The following is a 25,935-nucleotide window of genomic DNA, read 5'->3' as shown; positions in this document are numbered from 1 at the left end:
TCTAATCCTCACCTTCACCTCATCCCACACACAATGCTCCATGTGAACGATTTCAGGATTGTCTTTAAAACTCCCAGAAAAAAAAATCCTTATTTTACTAATCTTTGCAATAAAAGAACATATGGCACAACAAGGAATTAAACCGTAGCTAATAATGCCTGCCTGGCTTGCACATTACAAAATAAGTGTAACTCAGAGCAAGATGATTAATACATAAATGGTATGTTAAATTTTAATTTTTTCTAAAAACATTTAAAAATTACAAATTTGTTTCCATTATTACCAGACGCATTGAGTTCAGGGGAATAAATTTCTGGGTATCAAAGATTGAAACATATGAGCCTGTGAGTTAACTACATTAACTGCAATGTGCTATCCTTGGTTTCCAATATCTCTTGTCCATTTCATATCAAAAACTGTATTTCATACACACTTCCAAATTTACAAAAATTTCATTTGTTTTATCATTGTTAAAATTAACAACAAAGCCTTTAACAGACTTTTGTAGTATCCAAATCTCCCTAGACTATGAATACAGTGGCCTCTAAGTGTTTGGGCAGGTACAACCAGAAAAATACAGCTGAAGATATTCTTCTAGAGCAATTTCCAATACAATCCTTCTTCCATCTGAAACGTGTCCATATTTCTGTCTGTAGGCTGATTTCCTTCAATCCCAACAGATTTGCCCATTAATCTCTGGGGACATTATTTTAGTGCATGTTTAGCCAACATCTCAAAACTATTCAAAATAATTTCTGTAAAACAATTCCAAAGACTTCTCAACTACATCATCAAGAATCACTACAACAACACAACAACTATATTTTGGACACCAACTTCCTTCATTAACTACTTCTCTATTCACTGTTACAAAACACATCATAAAACCACTTAAGAAACAAATTATATTGGCTTCCAATTTTCATTTAACATCTATGGAAAAGAATGGTAAAGTAAAGCAATTCATACCACAGTGGCCAGGAATCAAAGAAAAGGGAATACAAAAATGGGTTAGGCATAGTATACCTTAAGAAGATATTTCTTGGTGAACTACTTCTAGCTATGACCCACAAGCAACAATTTTGAGGGAGAGAAAAACCTGTTAGGTAAAAGTTTTTTTTTTTTAAAGTTGTGAATTGACATGGTAGGAGATAACATGTGTGCTCTCCCATGTTTCCTGATGGCTACCTATGGGGCCCCTTGAAACAAAGATTTCCAGAGCATAAAATAAAAATCTTTTATACTTAAGGTTGGCCACATATCCCCTGGAGGAAAAAGACAAACCACTAGTGGGACTTTCTTGCCTGAAAATAATATTGTGTATGTCGTCCTCCTCACCCTCCTCTTCCCGCTCCTCTTCCCCCTCCTCTTCCTCCCTTCTCCTCCAGCCTCTTCCTTCCTCCTTCTTCTTCTAAAACAGAACACTGTTAATTTCATTGTTGGGGCAAAAGCTCAGACACCTTGAATGCAGTGGTTTAATGAACACATAAGGAACCAACATCCCCGTCTCCTTCAAAAACTCCTTTTTTAAAATTTTGTTAGCCAGAAGCCTGTAGCTTACTCCTGTAATCCTAGCTACATGGGAGGCTGAGATCTGAGGCTCGAGGTTCAATGCCAGCCTGGGCAGAAAAGTTCGTGAGAATCTTATATCCAATAAACCACAAGAAAACCGGAAATGGTGCTGTGACTCAGGGGTAGCGCACTTGCCTTGATCTGAAAAGTACAGGGACAGCACCCAACCCGAGTTCAAGCTGACTAATAAATAAATAAGTAAACAAGTAAGTAAGTAAGTGAATAAATGTTATTGTAAATATGATGTACAGAGGAGTTACAGTTACTCAGGTAATGTGCACATGTTCTTTTGAATTGTGTTACCCCCCCTCCTTCATTCTCTTCTGAAAGACCAAGGCCTAAGCCAGAGTATACTTCCCTTCCTACCCAAGGAAACAATGTCTGAATGAAGAAAAGAATCCTATTTCAGTGTACCACATACTCTCTGTCATTTAAAAAAATCAGAAAATGATCATAATCTTTCCCTAGAGATATTTTCTTCATGGCTAAGTGTCCACAGAGGCCATGTATCCATCTTTCTGAGAAATTAATCATGTTCTATTGCTCTAACTCTGGATAGACTTTGTGGTTCCATGGATTGACAAAAGTTAAACCACAGGCAAATCAGTCATATCTTGGGTATTCAACAAGCTAATTCTCCCTAATTCCAAAGAACCCTTTCTCTAAAGAATAGTCCTTTATCTTCCATGCTCAGGCCTAAATTTTAAAAAAAAAAATAGTAATCATCTTTTGATGACCAAAAGGTCTATCTAATAATACCGTCAATTAATATTTACATGTATCATTCTTGTACACTGGTCAATCAGGGAGTAACTGTGAAAAAGGCTTTCTTTGTCACCAGAATTATAGAAAGCAATTGACTAGTTGTTATGGACAGCTCCAATTTGGAGCTCAACATTTATGCATGCTTAATGCAGTTAGACCCACACTTACTATGCACACTTATATTTTAATATGAAATGGCTTTATCATAAAGGTCATTATCAATTTAAAGGTTGACACCATATCTCAATCAGGTCTAATAAAAATACTGACCTTTTAAAACTAACTCTGGGCACTGGTTGCTCACAACTATTATCCTAATTATTCAGGAGACTGAGATCTGAAGATCACAGTTCAAAGCTAGCCTGGGCTAGAAAGTCCCCATAACTCTTATTTCCAATTAACCACCAGAAAACCAGAAGTGGTTCTGTGGCTCAAAGTGGTAGAGTGCTGCCTTGAGCAAAAGAGCTCAGAGACAGCACCCTGCCCCTGTATTCAAGCCAAACAACTCAAAACAACAACAACAAAACATAAGTCTGGCCAAACCAAGGGGAAAATAGGGGACAATTTTAAGTTCAAGTATCAAACAAAGTTTTGAGATTTGGTTAGTGATAGTTTATGGATTTTGATAAATCTGTTTTCTAACTTTTACAATAAACATACAAGTAGTATTGCTTTTCATTCTAGATATAGGGTTATTTTATTTTCTCTAAAACTGTCATCTGATCCAGGAGCCAGTGGCTCATGCCTGTAATACTAGCTACTCAGGAGGCTGAGATCTGAGGATCACAGTTCAAATCCATCCTGAGTACAAAAGTTTCTGAAACTCTTATCTCCAATAAACCGCCAGAAAACCGGAAGTGTCACTTTAGCTCAATGGTATAGTGCTCGCTTTGAGCTGAAGAGCTGAGGGACAGCACTTAGGCCCAGTGTTCAAGCCCCACGATCGACAAAAAATAAAACAAAACAAAAACAAAAAAACTGTGATCTGAGTTCAAAAGTTTTAAAATACAAGCTTTACAAAGTATAAAATTTTAAGAATACAAACTAAAGAAAGAAAAAGATTGTGAAGAGGAGATGAAGACATATGATGGAGAACATTTTGAGAAAAGGTTTCATGATTTTGTATAAGAAAAAAATCCTGGGAAGTGGCACTGTGCTCAAGTGGTAGAGTGTGACCCTGGAGCTGAAGAGCTGAGGGACAGTGCCCAGGCCCAGAGTTCAGGCCCCATGACTGACAAAAAGAAAAAAAGAAAAAAATCACGAAAGAGTAAGTTTACTATAAGAATTAAGACAAACCCCAGAAAGTTCAAGGAGATAATAAAGGGTAGGGGAGTATGTTTTCAAATATAGGTAAATAGATAGATAGAACTTACAAAATAATTACATGTGATTAGATTGGCTATAATTCAAATAATTGTCCATGGGTCTTACTTAGGTCATATTATTATGAAGCAAATGAGTTCTTACAAATATTCCAAAGTGACTTAGAAAATATTATCAAAGTAATTTCTTGTGTACTATTGAGTGATATCAATCTTTTGACTACTTGAAAAACTGTATCCTCAGTCAATATTCAATCAAGTGACATCTATCTCAGGATCTTTTATTGATCATCATACAACTAAGTATGTAAAAACTGTTGTTATGGGGCTGGGAAGGTGGCTCAGTGGTAGAGCACTTGCCTTGCATGCTCGAGGCCCTGGGTTTGATTCCTCAGCACCACAAAAGAAAAAAGAAAAAAAGCCAGAAGGGGCGCTATGGTTCAAGTGATAGAGCGCTAGCGTTGAGTTGAAGAGCTGAGGGACAGCGCCCAGGCCCAGAGTTCAGGCCCCATGACTGGACCAAAAAAACAAAACAAAACCAAAAATATTGTTAATTGTTGCTGTCTTTATATTTTAGTTCCTCTATATGAACCCATTTTAGGATACAAAGCTGACAAGATAGGATACCAACCAGGTACCCTTACATTAATTATACCACACCAATCAAGCTTTTGTCCATGAGTCCCTATTGCAGTGATAGCTTTTCAAACTTAATGGGTTCAAGGTAATCCCTGTTTGGGAGTCATTTCTATTTATCATACTGTTGCTGCAATTTGGCCAGTTTTATTGACAGATTCTCTCCTTCCTGGCCTGTTAGTATTCTGACTGAAATGTAGAATATTACATGAACTGAGATATCTCATCACAGCACTGAACAAAATCACTTTCTGGATACTTTCTCAGCAACAAGAAAGATCAAAGTTTATCATGGGACAAAGTTTATCAAGGGAACAAAGTTTATCAAAGGCCAACACAGAGCCACTTGAAAGAAATAACTGCTCAGGTAAGAAGTGATACTCCAAGTGAAGTCACTTGTGCTTATAATTTCAAAATTAACTAAAGGTCGAGAAAAATATTTATAAGCATAGTACCTGATGCTGATGCCTGTCTACGCCCCAACAAGATGGGAATTTGTACCCTTGCCTTTCTTTTTTTTTTGTATATAATATATTTTTATTGTGAAAACACTGTACAGAGGGGTTACAATTACATGGGCAAGATAATGAGTACATTTCTTATCAAGCATTATAGCCTCCTCCTTGGTTTCCCCTTCCTATTCCTTCCCATCCTCCCCCCCCACCCAATCCTCCCCACTCCCACCCCTCTCACCAAAGTTGTAAAGCTTGTTTTCGACATAACGACTTGCAAATCTCCTTGTTGCAATGGGTCTACCTGTATCGCTATTTAAACGATTTGTTTTTCCCCTTCCCCTCCACAAATTATACCGACATCAAATACAGTAAAAGCAGGGGTTATACTCTGGGGGAGGGACATACAAAGCAACAAAGAAATAATCTTATAAATGCGTTAGAAACAATCGTATGAAAGAAAGAAAATTTGAATATATATCTTAGGTTTCATTTACCTAACATCACATTATCTAATCTTTTCTGCTTCACTCACACATATATTAAATATTGCAAATAAGGGAAACCATGGGACCTATGTTTCTTTGGGCCTGGCTTACTTCACTTAATATAATTTTTTCCAAGCCTTTCCATTTCCTAACAAATGGGGCAATGCCATTCTTTCTGATGGAGGCATAGAATTCCTTGTCTTTCTGTCACCAGCTATTAATAAGGCTCCACAAAAAAAAAAAAAACCTGAGATATTCCTTTCCATATACGGTGCTAACAACTTGAAATACCATGAAGCCTAGATTAAGAAATAGAAGACATTTTTCATGTGATCTAGTCAACAATAATTTGTAGCTAATTACTTAGTCCAAATGTTTATAGATCTACAGTAACAAACTGACTTCCTAGCAGCTATGATTTCATTTTTAAAAATTCTCAAATACAGATATGTGGATACAGGCAAAGGGCATGTCAAAGGGATGTCAGAACAAATCTTGTTCAAACTAACATCTAGAATAATCCCCACAACACATATCAACTTAGACAGTAAGATCCTCAACATGGGTCTCAGGAGAGATACCTGGTTTGGATTGCCTTGACTATTACCTTTCCTGAGACCTCTATCTAATACAATAATTCTGGTATTTGGTCCCTCTAGTTTCAACCTGATTGTTAAGCTTGAGATTGGAGCCTATCAAGCTACAAATTGCCATTAAAAGAAACTTAATATAAATTGTCATTTGCAGTTTTAATGTATTCCAAAAGGACAACACACAAACTATATGCTATCTGCCTAAAAGACCCTTCCTTCTAGGAGGATGACAAACAAACTTGCTGCACTCTCCTCTCAGAAAAAGTGGCCTGGAGAAATCATTGCCAAGAGAGGCAGCATTATAGGGCAGGTCTCTAACAACCTGAATCTAATGGTTAACAAAAATAACAGCTTCCAATATTTTTCCAAACTTCAGTTTACCTGCACAAAAATAACAGCTTTAAAATTTCCCAAACTTCATTTTTATCCTGTGGAACTTTATCCACATGAATATCTTAGCAATAGAACGTGGTTTCATAAGAGCCACAAAACTTCCTCTCCACCAGAGGAAATACACTCATCGAAGCCCAACTATAGAATGAATCCTGCCACTGAAGTACAGATTATATAAAACAAAGAATTTAGCCAACCTACAGAAGCCCGAAGAAGATAGAGCACACCAAAAGATAAGAAAAAGGCACATCTTGTTGAAAAGAGATTCACTATGTCACATATTATTTAACAAAGAAAAAAAGGTACAGTTGCAGATTGAGAAAACACTATCCAAGGTCTGCAGGCTTGGGAATACCTGCCTGAGAGGAAAGACCAGAGGGCTGTGAATCTTTATCACTAGGACACTCTAGGAAATCTGTGTCTATGAGAAAAACAGCTCAAATAAATCAAAGAAATGGAATCATTTGAATGAGAATGAAGATGGTTTCTGCCAAACAGGCTTGGAACTCCCTGCTGAATCAAAGAATAGACACATAGCACCAGCCAGCAGCAAAATATCAGAGGTCCTTTCCTCCACCTAAAGTTTCAATTAAAGTTTATAATACACACAGAGGGCAATATTGCCAGAACCAAAACATCAAAATTTCTGTGTTTTATTTATTGACTCAATTGTTCAACTCTGGTTTTTCCAAATTGTAATTTATAATAAGGCCGTTTAACTTCACCAATCATTTAATCCATTTAATATTTGATTTCTCTCTTCTTTAGTCTCTATTTTGTTTATTTTTAAACTGAAGCTATCACATCTGAATCACATCCTAACAATCCTTTCTTTGAAATATATTTCCATCCCTTCATTGCCACTTCTCCTCATCTATACTACCCATACCTCATCATCCAAGATATAAACAAATTCAGAGAGGATGGATGAAAAAAGACCTTACAAACAAACTCATCAGGAATTAAGGAGTAACTATACTTATAACGAAATCAATTGCAGGTCAAAATCAGTAAGAAGAGACTAAAATATTATCACCTCATATAAAAAATGGAATGAATGTTCCATGAAGAAGAAATTATGGGGGTCAACATGTATTCACTTAATAGAGGAATACCAATTCAACAAACAATCCTGGACTTACCAGTACTGACAAAATCCAAAATAAATAAAAAAAAATAATAAAACCCATTTTGTTTTATTATTATTCACATCTAAGGTGAATCTCTTCTTTAGTTAACTGGTTTTTTGGTGAGAGTGAAATATGGATATGAATCTAAGTAACTTGACTGCCATCTTGGCATCTTGCTATTAATTATAGATGGGGACTTTCCAAACTCTAGAGGTTATAGAGGACAATCTTTGGACTGTAATAATTGTCATGGGCTCCAGGAAACTACCACTTCATCTAGGTAATTGGGGTCCTGATTGTCCTTTATTTTCCCTATGAATCATCACTTTATTAAAATTAAGTATCCCCACCTAATCATTTAACCTATATATTATCACTTTGTTAGAGTTAACTATCCCCACCTATTTTGCCTATGTATAACCATTTTATTAAGAATAAGTATATTCACTTTGCCTTTGTATAACCACTATTATTAGGAATAATATCCTCATTTAGCTTGTTTTGTTTTATGAATGACACTTTTGTTAGATTGTTAAGATTTGGTCTTCACCTCAAGTACACGTCCTTGTCTTTAGAAACTATGTGCTAGCTCTGTTCTGGGCTTCTGGTCTTTCAGACAGGAGTCCACCATGCAGTCGCTGGCTTTTTAATAAATACTCCAAATTCGACCTTCTAAATTGTGGCATCTCTGAATCCCAATAATTGAGAATACCTTACAACAAGAGTACATAAAGTCTTCCATTAACAAACACATTTTACAAACATATATACATATAGATATACCTATATATCTATATGTATATATACTTATATATCTGAATGTATATATATATATATATATATATATATATATATATATTTCCTCTAATATCAGGAAAAAGACAGGATATTCATTTTCTCTACTAATTTCCAATAAAGTGCTGAAATTCCTAACCTCAGCAATAAAAGGAAATGATACAAAAGGAACCCAAAGAGGGAAAGAAGTAAGGAAATTATCCTCATAAACAGATAAAAACTTACTTCTGAAGGACCTAGATAAACCCCTCATTCTCAGGTGCTGAAGCCAATGAATACTTACAGCAAATGAGAAGGAAAAGAAAGGAAAAGTAAAGGAAGGAAAGAGAAAAAAATCCATTCTTTCCCATATATGAAAAAAAATGAAGTTGAGGATTAAATTGGGAAAGAAATGCTCTTTGTAATAGTCTGAAAAAAGTAAATTAAAATACCAAGTAATCAATATATATATATATATATATATATATATATATATATATATTGATTACTTGGTATATATATTATATATATATATAATATTATATATAATATATATACATATATTATATATATATATATATATTAACAGCTGAAGGACCACTACAACTAAAACTATAAAATATTGAAGAAATAAACTGAAGAAATGATTAGGAGTGAAAATACCTCCAAGTTCTCAGACTTGCAAAATTATTATTGTGAAAATGGACATACTGCCAAAGGAAATCTACAAATTCAGTACAACATACATAAAATCCCAATGTCATTGTTGACTGAGATAAAGACAATATAAAAATTCTAATGAAAGTTCTAGAACAACAGAAGGAATTTTGGGTAAATTAGCAATAATGAACGAAGGTATGACATTCCAAAACTTTAACTTTACAATGAGCTACAGTAGCAAGTAAGATTGGTACTGGCACAAAAATAGGTTTGAAGACCAGTAGTATAAACTAGAAGTCGCATTAATAAACCCATATACTTGCATGCATCTGGGATTTGATAAAGTAGTAAAAAGTACATGTTGGAAAAAATGGCAATCTTTAACCAATGGTGTTAGGAAAATTGGATATTTGAATATGGCTGGCACCTTATTGGTTACAAGGTTGGGTGGCAGGACCTAGCATCTTGTCTTCTTGCTGGGGGAAGGAAATGCCCCCACCCATCACCTACCTCCCAGGTGATGGGCATGCCTGGAACCATGGAGGCTGTAGCCAGCACTTGGCTGAGAGGTTAATGAATCTGTCAGTCCATTGCCTGGGACTGGGAATTTCCTGTGGCCCTGCCCTGGGCTTGGGCCCTATTTAGGCCCAGACCAGCCTAGCTGCCTCTACCATCATGTCTCCATGATCCTGTCCTGTGTCCTGTCTTCTGGCTTGTCTCTGGTCATCATAAAATCCCAAATATTGTTCTCCATCAGAGCTGAATTAGCTTGCTGGTATTGTTTTTGTTCTTTTCTTCCTCTCTCTCGTTTTTCATAATTCTGTTTTGTGTAGTTGAGTGCAGCAGGCCTTTGTAACCAAGGTCTGCCTGTAGCCTGCTAATTGTATAATAAAGACTCCAATATTTTATATTTGAAAATGTGGCTTCTGGGATGATTCACATTATAACACATCCATATGTAAAAAAACCAAAGCTGGATCTCTTGACTGTCACACTGTCTACTCAAAATGGAACAAACACTTCAATTTAAGACCTAAAATCTTGAAACAAATACAAGACTGGTTAGGAGGAACACTAAAACTACTGGCATATTAGGAAGGAACTTTCTGAATACAGACCAGGGGTTCAGCTTATTGATAATTGAGAAATCATTTTGTAACAAGGCAAAAAATTTCTGTACAGCAAAGTTTGTATTTAATCAAGAAAAAAAAATCAATGTACTGATAGCCAAAGTACAGCCATTCTGGACTTTTGAAGTCCTTTACTGAAAGTATCCATTGTAAAGGCCTTTACTGAAAGTATCCAATGTGAGGACTTTTACTGAAAGTATGAACTCAGGTTCCTGGAAAAACTGCAAAATGTCCTAATAACATTCTGCCCTAGCTACAGCCTAGCAATAGCCATCAGTGGATGACAGGAAGGTACCTAAAGCTCCAGATGTTTCTTAAGATAACATAGTTAACATAGTTTGCTGCTTAACAACTTAGCTCATGCACGCCAGCCAATAAGATTGTTACAAGATTCACTCAGTAAATTTCAACCAATCATATAACCCTTAAGTTGGAACCCCCCTACCCTTGCTAAACTGAGAAGTCAGGGCTCTCAACTCTGACCTGCTCCACAGGTGCCCGTTGTGAGTCCAGGCTGGAGCTTGCAATAAATGACTCTCGTGTGCTTGCATCAGAATCAGTTCCTTGGTGGTCTTTGGGAATCCTTATCTGGGCATAAGATCTCAAAATGGAACATCTTTATCAGCTATACATCTGACAAGGGCATAATATCCACAATAGACAAGGCACTCCCAAACTAAGCTGTCCTAAATTCAGTAAACCAATGATTGGACAAAGAAATCACAGAATTTCTCACAAAAAGAAGAAAGAATTACCAATAAAGACATGAGGAAATGCTCAAAATTCTCATTTTAATATGAATCAAAGTAATATTGCGATTTCATCTTACCCCTGTGAAAGCATCCTATATCAAGTATACAAAAAATAAATGCTGGTTGTGAGTTGAGGAAAAAGGAGCTTTATTATACTGTTAGTGGGAATGAATGTAGTGTAATATTCAGGAAGACAGATTAAATATTCCTAAAAACTCAACATAAAACTAGCTTGTGATCAAGCAATACCATTTTTGGTCATCTATCCTGAATATTACAAGTCAGTTTGCAGTAAAGACTCTTGAACATCTATGTTTCTTTTTTCACAGTTTTCTATAACCAAGGAAATCAAACCGCCCAATGCTTTCTGAACGGATAATGAAAATGTTGTGTGTATTATATATGTATATATATATATATATATATATATAAACACTTTTAAATCACATGTATAGCATAAATTATTACTCCTTTTAAATTCTTTAATAACTGATTAATAAGAAAAGTCAAAGGAATAAAATTGTTCTCTTGCTTTCCCTTATCTAGTTTTCCTGAATCATGTCTCTCTACTTTGTGTGATCACCTCCAACCATAGGCTACAGAGAATTACTAAACCTGGAAACTTGCTACTCTCTTCTTGAAAGGTTCTTCAGTTGTTCCACTCAGTATGATTATATCATCTTCTGCCATCAAAATAAATATAACACAATGGCTACCACTCAGAGTGCCATTTATTCATTCATTAGTTAACAGATTTAGCTGAGAGTAAAGCACTGGGTAACTGTATTCATACACACACCTGTTCTCCTATGTCAGTTGAGGCCTCATTATCAACCAAAATAAAACCTTAAGTTCTATGACAAACAGCTGCTTGTCTCAAAACATGGCAATTGCTTCTGAGAAAGCAAATATTTTTAAGCGGTACACTTAAGAGGACTTCTTAGGGTAACAAAACTAAACATGTTGCAATGTACAGAGAAGACATTATAAAATCAACTAAGACTTCACAATTGCTGTATGAAAGACAATCAGTCATTGACACTTTATTGGTTCAAACGTATTGTGTGGTCTATTTGTTCGTTGCCAGACTTATCAATCACACCAATCAACCATCTATGTAGTATTCTTGACTTCCATATTGCACCCTCCCTCTCTGTTTTCTTTCTCTTTTTCTTTTTAAAATGGAAACCATCACATCTGAACCATAGTTTCTACAAGTTAATCCTCTTTCAAATTGGGCTGTAGATCCCAACTGTGTAAAAAGTTAAGGGATCCCAGAAACCTAAAGAGGAGAATGGGCAGCCATCTTACAACAGCCTGAAAAGACCACTGACAGCAACTACTATAGGAAAAGTATTTTGGAGAACGACAGTACACTATCTTCTAGAGTCTGGTTTAACAAGGAAAGCTACAGCTAAAGATTCTTAAAATTACTCTTTGTAAGCCTAATAGCTATTAATCTGTATAAGATTATCTCTGGTTTCTCCAAGTTGTAAATCAGAAGGAGGTGATTCAACTTTCAATCATACCACACTTATCCCCATTTTTTCTTCCTTGCTCTTCTTAAGGGAAATGATTGTATCTGAAATATAATAGCCACCAATTATTCCTTTCTTCCTTTCTTTTTCTTTCTTTCTTTCTTTTTTTTTTGCAGTCACATGTTTTAAACTCTGGGCTTGGGCACTGTCTCTGACCTCTTTTGTTCATGGATGATGCTCTACTACTTCGAGCCACAGCTCTACTTCTGGTTTTCTGGTGGTTTTAGAGATAAGAATCTTACCAATCAATCTTCTCCATTTAATCCTTGAGCTTCATATCACCACACTTTCCCCCCCCCTTTTTTTTTCACACTTCTTTAATGGAAATCATCTTATCAGAACCATATTTCCCAACAATTATTGCTATCATATCTGAGTTTCAATCCCTGTATACAGTAATATATATTACTCATGTATCTCCCACCTCCATTCCCTAATTTTTATCAATAACAAACCACCTTCTAATAATCTGCTCAAAATATGATCATTTGTTTTTCTGTTCTATTTCCTTTGCTGTGTTTTTTATTTCAGCCATCTATTTCCTGTTTCTGAATGTCCTATTGGCTAATGTACTTCTTTCTCTTCTTCTATTATCCTTTCTCTTTTTTCCTTGTCATTCCTCAGACTCCTTATTATTGAAGTTTGCACCTAAACATCTGTGTATGCATTTATTCTTTTCTCCACAGTTTCACAATACGGGGTCAATACAACATTAGATACCTTTCCCCTCCCCTGAATAACTCATTTCATCTCCCCACTAACCTGTGCTGTAAATACCAACTCTCAATACTTCCCAACCTATATTGTAAAATACTTCCAATTATTCCAACAGAACTTCCCCTTCATCTCTGAACTACTCCGACTCTGTGAATTATAACCTTCCAGAACAGGAAGTCTCTCAGGAAAATTCATATATTTATACTAATTACTTATTTTTTTCAAAAGTCAAGGGTACAGGATAGATTCTATAAGTGTTACAGGGTACAGGAAAAATCATGAACAAATTTCATGTACTTGAGTTAAAGTAAATTGAATATTGAGTGATGTAATGACAATAAAAGTAAGAAGATTTGTACATATATTTAAGAGATGATCCATGACACACACACACAGAAAATGAATTCAAACAACACTAAAGTTCTAAAAATGTCATATCCTGTATTTTAAAAAGTCCTTGATTCTAACACAATAGTATGATATGTACAAAAATTGGTAAATAAGTACACAACAAGCATGAAAATAAAAAATACAAATAAGAAACCACTATGCATGGTGACAAATGCTTCTTATTTTCAACATGCTGGGTGCTAAGGCAGAACAATTGAGTGTTTATGGACAGCCTGTGCTAAAATAATAAAATTCTGTGGGAAAACAAAACCAAACAAACATAAGAATAAAAAAGTTTGTATGTGATCAACTCAAAGAAAAAATAAAAGTAATAACTCAGGGACACATAACATAGCAACAGATTCTCAAGGGGAATAAGGGAAGATTAAATTTGGCATATAACCAAAAAACCACTCAGAAGAAAGTCAAAGTAGAAAAGTACATAGAGGGGGAAGAATGCTAACAGTTCTCTGGACCAGGAGAGGGAATAAGAAGTCAGCAAGACTATTGATTTTTATCAATTTTTATCAAGTTATCCAACCTAGGGATCCGTAAACTCAGTGGTAGGAAAAATAAACCAAAATAAAGAGAAAATAAGTGAAATGAGGCAAAGCCCTCAATCAATTTTCCTATTTTGTAAAATATGTGGTTTCAACTAGAGAGAAAATAATGCTAATAACAATACCTAACTGCTAGCCAGCTACTGGAGGTTCACACATGCAATCCTAATAACTCAGGAGACAGAGATATGAGGACTGCAGTTCAAAGACAGCCAGAAGGTCAATCAGACCTCTTACTCCAATTGCACAGCAAAAAACTGAAGTTGTGATGCAAGTTGTAGAACTCCAGATTTGAACAAAGAAGCTGAGGAAATGAGATCCTGCATTGAGCTCCAGTTCTAACATAAAGCACACCTCAACAAATAACTAGTATGTTGCTGGCAATAATAGGAAAGGTACTACATTTAAATCTGTATTTCATAGCTAAAATATAAATAAATTCATATATAGTTTAAATGAAGTCATGAAAGCATTTTAAGAAAACAGACATCAAGTTTTCTAACTGGTGTCAGGGAAAAATCTAAAAGCAAAACACAAAAATAAAAAGTAAGAAAACACCAAAAAATATTTGAAAAAATCATTTTTATATGCATGATAGGGTGACCTCTACAGTGATTGGTTAGTTCCTTTTCCTCCCCTTTTATGCCATGCAGGTTTTTTTTGCTTTAAAAATGTTTGTTGTGTGATAATAAATTCCTGCTTGACTTGACTCCCTGCTGCATCTGTCTGTCTCTGAGGCTAAGGGAGGCTGGGGAATGGGCAAGTGGCCCACTTACCTGTCCTCGGACCTTGTCCATCTTCCATGAGATGGACAAAAACCCAACAGATATGTTTATGGTTTATAAAAATTAATTTGCAATACATTTGATAGTTAATATCATAAACTTTTTAAAAGGTTTTAAAGCCTTTAGATACAAGTCTGCAGGCAGCAAAATGAATACTACAATTTTTTTTAGTTGTTTTTCAAAACTCACTAAAATGAAATCTTTCTAATCTACAGTAGTGGCTCACAATTTTAATCATAGCATCTCAGAAGGCTGAGGGTCTTAGCTCAAAGACAGCACAAGCAAGAATGTCCTTAAGACTCTCATTTCTAATTATACACCAAAAAGCTACAAGTAGAGGTTATAGCTCAAGTTGTAGAGGACAATAAACTACAAAGCACCAGTAAGGCCCTGAGTTTCCTCCCCAGTACTGGCACAAAAGACAAAATAAAACATATTTTTAATCAAATGAAATAAATTCATGTATTACTGAGAGTAATATAAATTGTCATAAATTTTCTAGAAGGCCCATTGAAAATATGTATGAAAAGCACTAAATGCACAAATGTTCTTTAATCAGTTGGCCTTTTACTCAGTGTAGCAAACATTAAAATTAATGCAGCTTGGTAAGATAAAGTATTACTTATCTTAACTTAAAAATACTATTATAAGTTATTAAAAGTTGCCACCAGTATTTCTCATTCTCAGTTCTTGCTTCCTACCTCAACATATAAGATAAACTAATATTATTAAATAACCAATATTATCTACTGCTTAGCAAGAACTTATCCAGCGACTGAAGGAAAATAAACTCCTCCAACAGCTCACTCAAAAAGTTCACTTCATCTTCTACCCCACAGTACATTGATTCACTCTCAATTCACCTATTGCCTTAATAAATATAATCCTTTTCCTGCTTCTAGTGACTAAAAATCCAAATGGTCATCTTCTTCATAAACAACCTCAGTAAAGATATAGCACAATTACATCCTTGGACTCACATGACTTAACCAAAAGAAAACTTCAAGTAAAGAGGTAGCAAGACATTTGTGAATGGAATATATAAATTAATCTATTCCATTACCATTTGCTCTATACCTGCTGCATGAAAGCAGGACACATTTTCTAGAGCTAGGATTATAACTCAGAAATCAAGACTCAAGTTCAGGAATAAATATAACAAGCACTTTGGAAAAACGAGGAGTGGAAGGGTATCAATTCGTTATCATCACAGTGATTGAGAATTGTATCCTCCCTTCCCTCCCTGAGTCTCACTGAAGATTATGTGACAGGGAATTTCTTCTTTGCAAAGAGCACAGAGTTCATTTTGAGATTCCAGCCAGCAACATTTTCTGGATTATGAGGGAGAGAGGTAGCTTAGGTGCTACCTATCATCTGTACCTAGATACTGAATCCCCTTACATAAAATCCTCTGTATTTATTCAACATTTTCAATGGCATGCTAATTTCTTTTATTGTTTCTTTGTTCATTCTTTTGGTTTTTGATTGTAAAAATACTGAACAGAGGAGTTACAGTTACATGAATATGGTAATGAATACATTTCATATCAAGCATTATTAGCTGCTATTTTTTTAATATCTTAAATTTCTTAATTATTTTATTCGTGCCTTAAGAGGACTAGAATGGAAAAAAAACATTTTCCCACCATGAGCTCATATTTACTCTAAGATGCCAAAACTGCTTATAATTGTGTATATTTCTCCAAACTCATTTTTCTGCTATGGCTCCATGGATTGAATATCTTTATATGCCAATTAAATTTGGTATGCCACACATGCAATAACTGACCTAGGGTATGAGGTTGCCATGTTTCTATTTCTCACTGTATATGTATAAACATATATATGTTTATACAGAAGCCAATTTCTTTTCATTCTAATTTATATGAATTGGAATTTTGTCCAATTTCGTCCAAGTTTTCTGGTGTCAAGTAGTTTTTTATACTTTGAACACAGTGTGAATCACATGTCATACACTCAACTTTTATGGAGAAATTTTTGCCAACTGTGATGTGGTTTATCTACCAGATTCCATCCATGCGGGAACCATATGGCAAAGGTGCTTTCTATCTATGCTACATTTCGTTTTGTTAGTCACTGAAGAGTTAGTGACTGCATTTTAGGTACAGGTTCAATAGTAAGAGTGGGGCAATAAGATGCCTTAGAGAATAAGACTATTAACATGTGATAGTTATACTGGCATAAATTTGTGTGCGTATGACATCACAAGGCTGATAGCTCATCACAATTTTATCATAGCTTAGTGTTCAGACAAACATGAATGCTAGAGTTGTACTAAAAAAATGCAGATGCTAATCTTACTGAATTCTGTTCAGGATGTGACATTGCTGCTTGCTATTATAGCTACAGTAATCCAGAGGGCAGTGGATTTCAGTATGGCCAAAGATTACTTCACTTGTGAATCTAGTCATTTGGGTTGAAATCATTGACTATTTTTTTGTTTTAATGCTCATTTTGATAATGCTGCTCCATAGCTATTTTCACCTCTTGGACCACCAAAACTTACTGTGAGTTAATCTATTTTCATTGAGAAGCACCATATAAGGTACTGTATTATTTTGTTTCTGATTATTTCTATTTATTCATTTATTTAAAAAGCTGCCAGAAAGAAAGTTTCCACTAAAGGAAAAGGGTGAAGACATATTTTTATTTTTATTTATTTTATTTTTTTTAATTTTATTTGTGAACATACTGTACAGAGGGGTTACAATTACATGGGCAGGATAATGCATACATTTCTTAACAAGCATTGCAGCCTCCTCCTTTGTTTGCCCTTCACTTCCCTTCCAAGCAACACCACTCTCCCCCACCCAATCCTTCCCCCTTTTCCCCCCACCGACATTGTAAAGCTCGTTTTTGACATGACAATTTGTACTTCTCATTGTTGCAACAGGTCCATCTGAATCCATAAACGACTTGTTTTTCCCCATCTCCTCCACAAGTTATACTGACATCAAATATAATTAAAGCAGGGGTAATACTGTGGGGGAGGGACATACAAAGCAACAAAGAAATTATCTTATAAATGCGTTGAAAACACATGAATGAAAGAAGAAAAAAAACATTAAAATACATATCTAAGTGTTCATTTTCCTACCATCACATTACCTAATCATTTTCCTACCATCACATTATCTAATCTTTTTTGCTTGACTCATACATATACTAGATATTGAAAATAAGGGAAACCACGGGACCTGTGTTTCTTTGGGCCTGGCTTACTTCACTTAATAAAATTTTTTTCCAAGTTTTTCCATTTCCTAACAAATGGGACAATGTCATTCTTTCTGATGGAGGCATAGAATTCCATTGTGTATATATACCACATTTTCTTGATCCATTCATTTACTGAAGAGCATATGGGTTGGTTCCATATCTTAGCTATGGTAAATAATGCTGCAATAAATATAGTTGTGCTGGTAGCTTTAGTGTGGTCTTGTTTGTAAACATTTGGGTAAATGCCCAAAATTCTGTTCACATCCCCTCCAGCATCTGTTGTTGTTAGAGTTTTTTATTTTTGCCATTCTAACTGGAGTGAGGTGGTATCTCAATGTTGTTTTGATTTGCATTTCTTTTATGGCTAGGGATGTTGAGCATTTCTTCATGTGTCTATTGGCCATCCTTCTTTCTTCTTCAGAGAAGTTTCTCTTTAAGTCTTTAGCCCACTTATTTATTGGGCAGTTGTTTATTTGAGGATTTGTTGTTGGGGGATTTAATTTTTTGAGTTCCAAGTATATTTTAGATATGAGACCCTTTTCCGTTGTATGGCTAGTAAAGATTGAAGACATATTTTTAAATTAAAAAATCCCATCAGAGCTCCTGAGTCTGTTTCCACCATCATCACTGCAAAATCAATGTTCTACAACGGAGTATATTACCAAAATGGTGATGATGTTTCTGTGATTGATAATCAACATGGAAAGCTCTACTATGCTCAGATCAGGGGTTTTATCTATGACCAGTATTGAGAGAAGAGCGCAGCACTGATGTAGCTCATTCCCACTCTCTCTAACCCCACAGATCAGTTTGATCCTGTGTCTTATACCATATGGCCAGAGGAAGACCTTCCCAGGAAGATGGAATACTTGGAATTTGTTTGTCATGCACCATCTGAGTATTTCAAGTCAAGGTCACCACCATTTCCCACTGTCTCCACCAGACCAGAAAAGGGCTATGTATGGACTCATGTTGGATCTATTCCTGCAATAATGATTAGGAGACAGTTACCAAACACTTGTAGTTACAACTAAAACTGAGGCTGGGAAACTCAGTAATATATCCCTTACCCAGCATGCCTAAAACCCTGGGTTCAAAACAAACAAAAAAATCCCAAAAGTGGATTTTTTATTTTCTTATATTTATACAATTCTGAAGAAGATAACTTTTTCCACGAATTGCTTTTTTTTGGTCGGTCGTGGGGCTTGAACATGAGGCCTAGGTGCTGTCTCTGAGCTCTTTTTGCTCAAGGCTAGTACTCTACCAATTTGAGCCACAGCTCCACTTCCAGTTTTCTAGTGGTTAATTGGAGATAAGAATCTCATTGACTTTCTTCCCTGGCGTGGCCTTGAACCATGATCCTCAGCTGCTAAGTAGCTAGGATTACAGGAGCCACCAGAGCTCAGCCCATAAAATTCTTATATGGGAAACTAAAAAGTGTGTTCCCAATGACCTAGTAATTGTTAACAAATTCTGCCAAGTCTCACATGGGGCAGATTCAGCTCAACCAGTCATGATGGAGGTTCTTTGATCAGGCAGGACCCCATTTCCCTGTTTTATGTGGATATGTTCTGCCCTCAGAACAATTTCCAGCAAGTCTCTCTCCCTCTTCTGTATCTTCTCTATGAGGAGCCCTGGTTGGCCCTTTCAAGCTAGCATCCCGTCTTTGTGTCTACTATTTCCACGCAGACATTTCTTTGTCAGTACATGGGCTTGAACCTCACACTTGGCATTGTATTGCTTGATTCATGCCACAAAAAGTCATGACATAGAGAAAACAAAATGTATTTGAAGGTGAATGTTAGCTTTCTGTTTGTGTATCTTCCCAGGCAAAGGATGCAATTTCTGAGAGATCATTAGGAGTAGGCACGATCTGTTTTTCTTCATAATTTACCAGAAACTCAAAAAATGGATTATATTTTTATATAACTACAAAATATTCAGTTTTAGACTTCTCCTCAAAGGTTTAATCAAATAAAATATTGCCTTGATCAACAATAAAAAAAGTAGTGTGGGCTTCCTTTAATGATTATTTCTAATTCAGATTAAAATAGGCCTGAAGAAAGTTTATCTGTAAAGCTGGAAATTCTGATAATTACTCTAATTCCCTTATACATAAAATATTAAAGCTTTCTATACATGTTCCTAATAATTAAATGTACCTGATTTGTATGTAAACTTCTTCTATTGAAATTTTATTCTATACAATGTTTTCTATATATGACGTACATATTTTATATCTATTATACTATTTTATTATTGAATTAGATGTGTGCACCTATTATGTAATGTTTTTTATGACTTTATTCTATTTAAATTTCAATTTTATCAGTAAGGTTTTGTCTCCCTCACATCCTTACTTCTGATCTTATGCCAGCTACTCTTCTTATTCTTACTGTCCTCCACAGGTGCTCATACGTACTATGTATTGTTGAAATCTCCTATGGTGTGATCTTACCTTATGGTCCTTATTCATTGTCCCTTTGCTTTCTTTCCTTTGTATATTAATACTTGGCAGCTTAGGAATTTTACTTGTGCCATCTTCCCCTTTTTGTGTATTCTAGATGAAAGTGTACATCTGTGATTATTTGTGTCACTGTAGGTTTTAATATTTGGCTCTCTACCTTAATATTTTGTGTTAATATAACTAACTGGCTGCTGTAGTTATTTTCTGAATTATAAATTTGTTAGGCCAATTTGAATATGATCATTATGCTACATATTGTGAGCTTCTTCTAATTCTAAATTCTTCTAATTCTAAAGATCTTTGCCACTGATTTCATAAACATTATGTGTCCATTTGTGTGATCACAAGGCTTCACCATCTGTGACAGCCTGTAAATATATACCGCCTGTTGCTCAATTACATACTGAGTGCAAGTACCACAGCAATGATTTCTGCATGTCGTGCAGCCAGTGAGGTGCCTTACTCCATGAGGCATGTGACATCCTGAGGTTTGGGGCATGCTGCTATCCTTGGGCCACGGGGGCTAACCCATCTCAACCAGGGATTAGGGAGGTTATTTGACCAGGCAGGACCCCATTTCCCAGTTTATGGGTGGATATGTTCTGCCCTCAGAACGAATTCTGGCAAGTCTCACTCCCGGCTGATACAGCTCAATCAGCCCTGATGGGGGGTCTTTGACCAGGCAGGACCCCATTTCCCAGTTTTGGGGTGGATATGTTCTGCCCTCGGAACAATTTCCGGCAATTCCCTCTTCATCTTGTGTATCTTCTCCTCTATGAGGAGCCCTGGCTGGACCTTTCAAGCTAGCATCACATCTTTGTGTCCACCATTTCCAGGCAGACACTTCTTTGTCAGTATATGAGCTTGAACTCACACTTGGTATTGTACCACTTGAATCATGCCTTTACTTTTGACAGTTTGCTGGTAAATTGGAGATAAGAGTCTCTGGGATTTGTCTGCCCATGTGGGCTTCAAACCAAGATTCTCAGATCTCAGCCTCCTCAGTAGCTAGGATTACAAGCATGAGCCCCCAGTGCCCAGCTTTTTAGCTAACCAGGTTTTGATCAATCTGGATAGCAGCAAACTCTTCAGGACGCAGCTCTATGTACTGGAGCAAAGGTACCATACATCATATGGTAATAAGTCTCGCTCGTTTTTATCTTGATCAGCATGGAGTTTCAGCTCAGGGCATGGGCACTATCCTTGAGCATTTTCCAAGGCTAGGGTTCTATCACAATGAGCCACAGCTACACTTCCAGTTTTCAGGCAATTAATTGCAGATACATGTCTAATGGTCTTTCCTGCCCTGGGCAGGCTTTGAACCTAGATCCTCAAATCTCATCAACTTGAGTTGCTAAGACTATAAGCATGAAGCATCAACACTCAGCATCCATATTGTTTAATAACTCAAAGCTAGCCAAATATATTTGTCAAAAATATGTACTTTTTGATGTATGTGGAAATTCTCTTCTGTGTAACCCTTCTGGAAGAAATTATTTTCTTGGTCCTTAATGACCTGGGGCCATAATCTTGTGCCATCATGATATCTAATTTCAATTGAGCCATAAATGTTGCATAATGTAGAGTTCTGTTTGGAAGGAAAAGATATATGTTCTTACTGCATATTGTTATTTTGCTCTCCCTGTGAAGTACTGTGACTTCTTTGCAGTATTATATGTAGTAGTTTGTCTGGCTTTTGTTTCCTGGTTAGATATAGTGCCTCAATTGCCATAGATTTGTCAGTCACTGTCTTTGGTGTATCTCTGAAATATGATGACCATGTAACTACTAAAAGTTTGCAAGTGGTATATTGTCTGATTTTCATTCCCTCAATAATTCACATTCACTTTCTAAATTCCTCGATAACTTGCATTTTTATGCTGCTAATATTTCCCTGTCTTGCTCATTATTATATTATCTATATAAGAGAAGATGAATTAGTTTTGGAAGAATACTATTGAATACACTATTGTGAAATAGCTAGTGGGAGTATTATAAGTAATATTGTTTATCATATGGAAATTTAATTCACTATAAGTATTACAAAGCAATTCCCCAATTTTTTGACAATTGTTTAATTAAACTTATTGTACAATAAGATGGAATTCTAATTATACCAATCTATCCTGAACAAACCATGTGAGAAGCATTGATGGATCTTTCTACAATGTCAGTGTTAAGTATTACTTTCTAGCATTTAAAAAAATTATGAATGAATTATTCTAAATGAAGAAAGACACATGGGAGTTTACTGCCTTGTTTAGTTTTCTCCACTGTACTGTTAATATTTATCATCTATTAGTTTGCAAAACTTTTTTTAATGTGTTACACTTCCAGGTATTTATTTTTCCAAGGGCTCCCATAATCTATATATAAATAATTTCACAGGAGTAGGAAATGTGTTAGGTACTATATTTTTGCTAATCTACATTAAACAATTTTACATATTTTATTGGCCATCTTTTTTAATACTATTAGTACAAATTTAATGTTGAGACTATTTCTACCTTCAATGATATTGGGTCACTATTACAGCAAATTTTCCTATTTTTGTTGGACTATGGATTTTCTTAGTGATACTATGGCTTTTATCAGGGATACTGTACACTAAAAATATGTGTGTGCTTATTTTTTCTTCTGAATTTCTATTGCTAATTATATGTCAGGCCTATTATTCACTGATATTATGAAGCTATTTCTGATCTGTATCTCATTTGGCTTTTGAAATTTTTTTCATGTTTCTATAGCTCTCATTTTGCATATTTCTTTGTTGGTTACTCTAAGAAAGGAACTTTTCTCTGAAAATTATCTCTATTTTCCTGAATTTGATTTCACATGTAGTTATTTAAGGTCCAGTTTGCCTTGGTTTTAGGTTGTGCCTCATAGTGTTTTCTCTGTTGAGACTTAGTAGTAAATATGAAGAGTATAGGACCTGATTTGGGTGTAAGTTTCTCCTAATTATGATCTGGTGTTGTGTAGAGAGTTGTGATAATAATTTAAAGGTTTGTAATATATCATAAATCATCTGGCATGTCCAATTGTTTTAAATTTTTTGAACAGTTGAATTAATTCTACATGGATAAAATTCTTAGTTCACCAATCTATTCTGAGCAAATGATGTCAGAAACATCAATGGCTCTTTCACAATGTCAGAACCTATCAGGTAACAAACATATCAAAAAGCTGTATCAGGGGCTGGGAAGGTGGTTCAGTTGTAGAGTGCTTGCCTTGCATGCATGAGGCCCTGGGTTTGATTCCACAGTACCACAGAAAATGCTGGAAGTGGGGCTGGGAAGGTGGCTCAGTGGTAGAGCACTTGCCTTGCATGCCTGAGGCCCTGGGTTCAATTCCTCAGCACCACATAAGCAAAAAGAAAAATGCTGTAAGTGGCAGTGTGGCTCAAGTTGTAGAGCGCTAGCCTTGAGCTAAAGAGCTGAGGGACAGCGCCCAGGCCCAGAGTTCAGGCCCCACGACCGGGCCCAAAAATAAAAATTCTAGAAGTGGCATTGAGGTTCAAGTGGTAGAGTAGTAGCCTTGAGTTGAAGAGCTGAGGGACAGTGCTCAGGCCTGCGTTCAGGCACCACGATTGACAAAACAAAACAAAACAAAAAAAGCTACATCCATTAACTTTGGAATAACTTAAATTTCTAAGCATGTCTGAGGTTACATGATAGCCAAGATATTGCCAATACACAGCTCTTATTTCCCCAAACTTAATTGCTAATATTAACTCTCAGATCATACAGTAAAATTCACCTTTATACGGTCACTGCTATAATTTTAGCAAACTGTTATATTGTTCTTTCATAAATCTTAAATATATAGTTTTCCTCTTTATCTCCCTGTCCCATCCTTCATATGAAAGAATTCAAGATTGTCTTTAAAACTCCCATAAAACTCCTTATTTTACTGAACTTGGAAGTAAAAGAACACTCGGTACAACAAAGAATTAAACTATAAAGATTGTTTAACCTTCATATCACAAAATAAGGTCACTCTGATCAAAATTACACATAAATAAACATGTTAATAATGAAGTTTGTTGTACAAATGTGTGAGGATTGAAATTAATGTGAAATGTTCAATAAAATTCTAAAATGTTCACAAAAGTAAAAGGATATTCTATTTTAAAAATGTCCTTTAACTCCTAACCCACTAGACTGTGCTTGGGGACAGCCCATGGGTCCACATTTTGCCTGGAAGTAATTAGTACACATTTATTTCTTTATTTATGAAACCCAGATCTCATTACTAGTACAATTTTGTTGAGTTAGGGGGACTAAATTTCAGGGTTTCAAAACTCTTAACATATGAGTATGTGATTAATCATTTATATTCATTGTAATACACTACCCCAAAATTTTTGCTCCCAAAATCTGTTGGCCATTTCACATCCCAAACTGTATTTCATCCACACTTTCAAAGTTTCCCAGAATCTCATCAATTTGATTATTGTTAAAATTAACACCAAGGTCTTTAGCATAGTCTTATAGTGTCCAGATCTGCCGGACTATCAATACAGTAGGCAGTAAGTGTTTGGGAAGGTGCAAAAAGGAAACTATTGTTTAAGATGATGTTAAAATACAATTTCTAATAGTGTCCTTTTTACATATGAAACAAATGAATTTTTACTATCCACATTTCTATCTGTAGTCTGATTTGTTTAGATTCTAACAGATTTACCCACTAAGTTTGGCTGGCAGCCAAACTTATATATAAAGGATACATATATATATATATATATATATATATATATATACACATATGTATATATATATATATACATATATATATATATATATATATATGTATATATATATATATGAAGGAGACTCTAGCTAACCACTCAAAACTATTTAAAATACCTTCTACAAAACAATTCCAAAGATTACTGAAGCACATCATCAGTTAGACCTGCAGCAACAACCCCACTTTTGCTACCAATTTTCTATATTAACTACTTGTCTCTTCACTGTGATCAAATGCATCATACAATCACTTAAGATGGAAAAATATTATATTGGTTCCTAATTTTGGAGATGTTAATTAATCAACCAGGGAAATAAATGGTAAGTTAAAGGAGTTCACATCACAGTGGCCAGGAATCACAGAAAAGGGAACACAGGAATTGGGTCAGGCAAGATATACTTTAAGAAGATATCCCTTGGTCAATTGCTTCTTCTAATTATGACACAATACCAAAAATTTTGAGAGAACGAAAAACATTTGCTAGACAAATAAAGAAAAAAAGAAGCAAATATGACATGAAGCACTGGGAAAGTTAAGATTTCCAGAGCATAAAATAAAACCTTTTGCTGAGGATTGGCCATAATATTCCTTAAAGCCTGAAATAAATTAAAACAAGACCCCCCAGAAGGAAGGTCCTGGCAGCAATGGCCTTCTTGCTTTGAAAAATAATCACTTCTTAAAAGCCATGGCTGAAGTTAGAATATACTTCCCTTCCAATTCTGAGGAAACAAAGTCTGAATGAGCACAAAAATCAGATTTGAGTATACCACATACTCTCTTTACAAGATCTTAGGCAGATTAAGGCTCACCTAGAGAATGCTCAAA

At 35.4% G+C, this 25,935-nt stretch overlaps 1 long non-coding RNA gene and 1 pseudogene across 1 annotated transcript in view; one reads left to right on the top strand and one right to left on the bottom strand.

Moving 5' to 3' along the window:
* Positions 1-25,935, bottom strand: part of LOC138828796 (uncharacterized) — a 188,907-nt gene that overhangs the window by 84,794 nt on the left and 78,178 nt on the right. The window lies entirely within an intron of this gene.
* LOC138828782 (GATA zinc finger domain-containing protein 1 pseudogene) lies at positions 8,971-18,928 on the top strand (annotated as a pseudogene).

The sequence above is a fragment of the Dipodomys merriami genome, unplaced genomic scaffold (genome assembly GCF_024711535.1).
Source record: "Dipodomys merriami isolate MVZ:Mamm:240054 unplaced genomic scaffold, mDipMer1.0.p SCAF_164, whole genome shotgun sequence".
Lineage (NCBI taxonomy): Eukaryota > Metazoa > Chordata > Mammalia > Rodentia > Heteromyidae > Dipodomys > Dipodomys merriami.
This window is presented reverse-complemented; position numbering and strand designations above follow the sequence as displayed.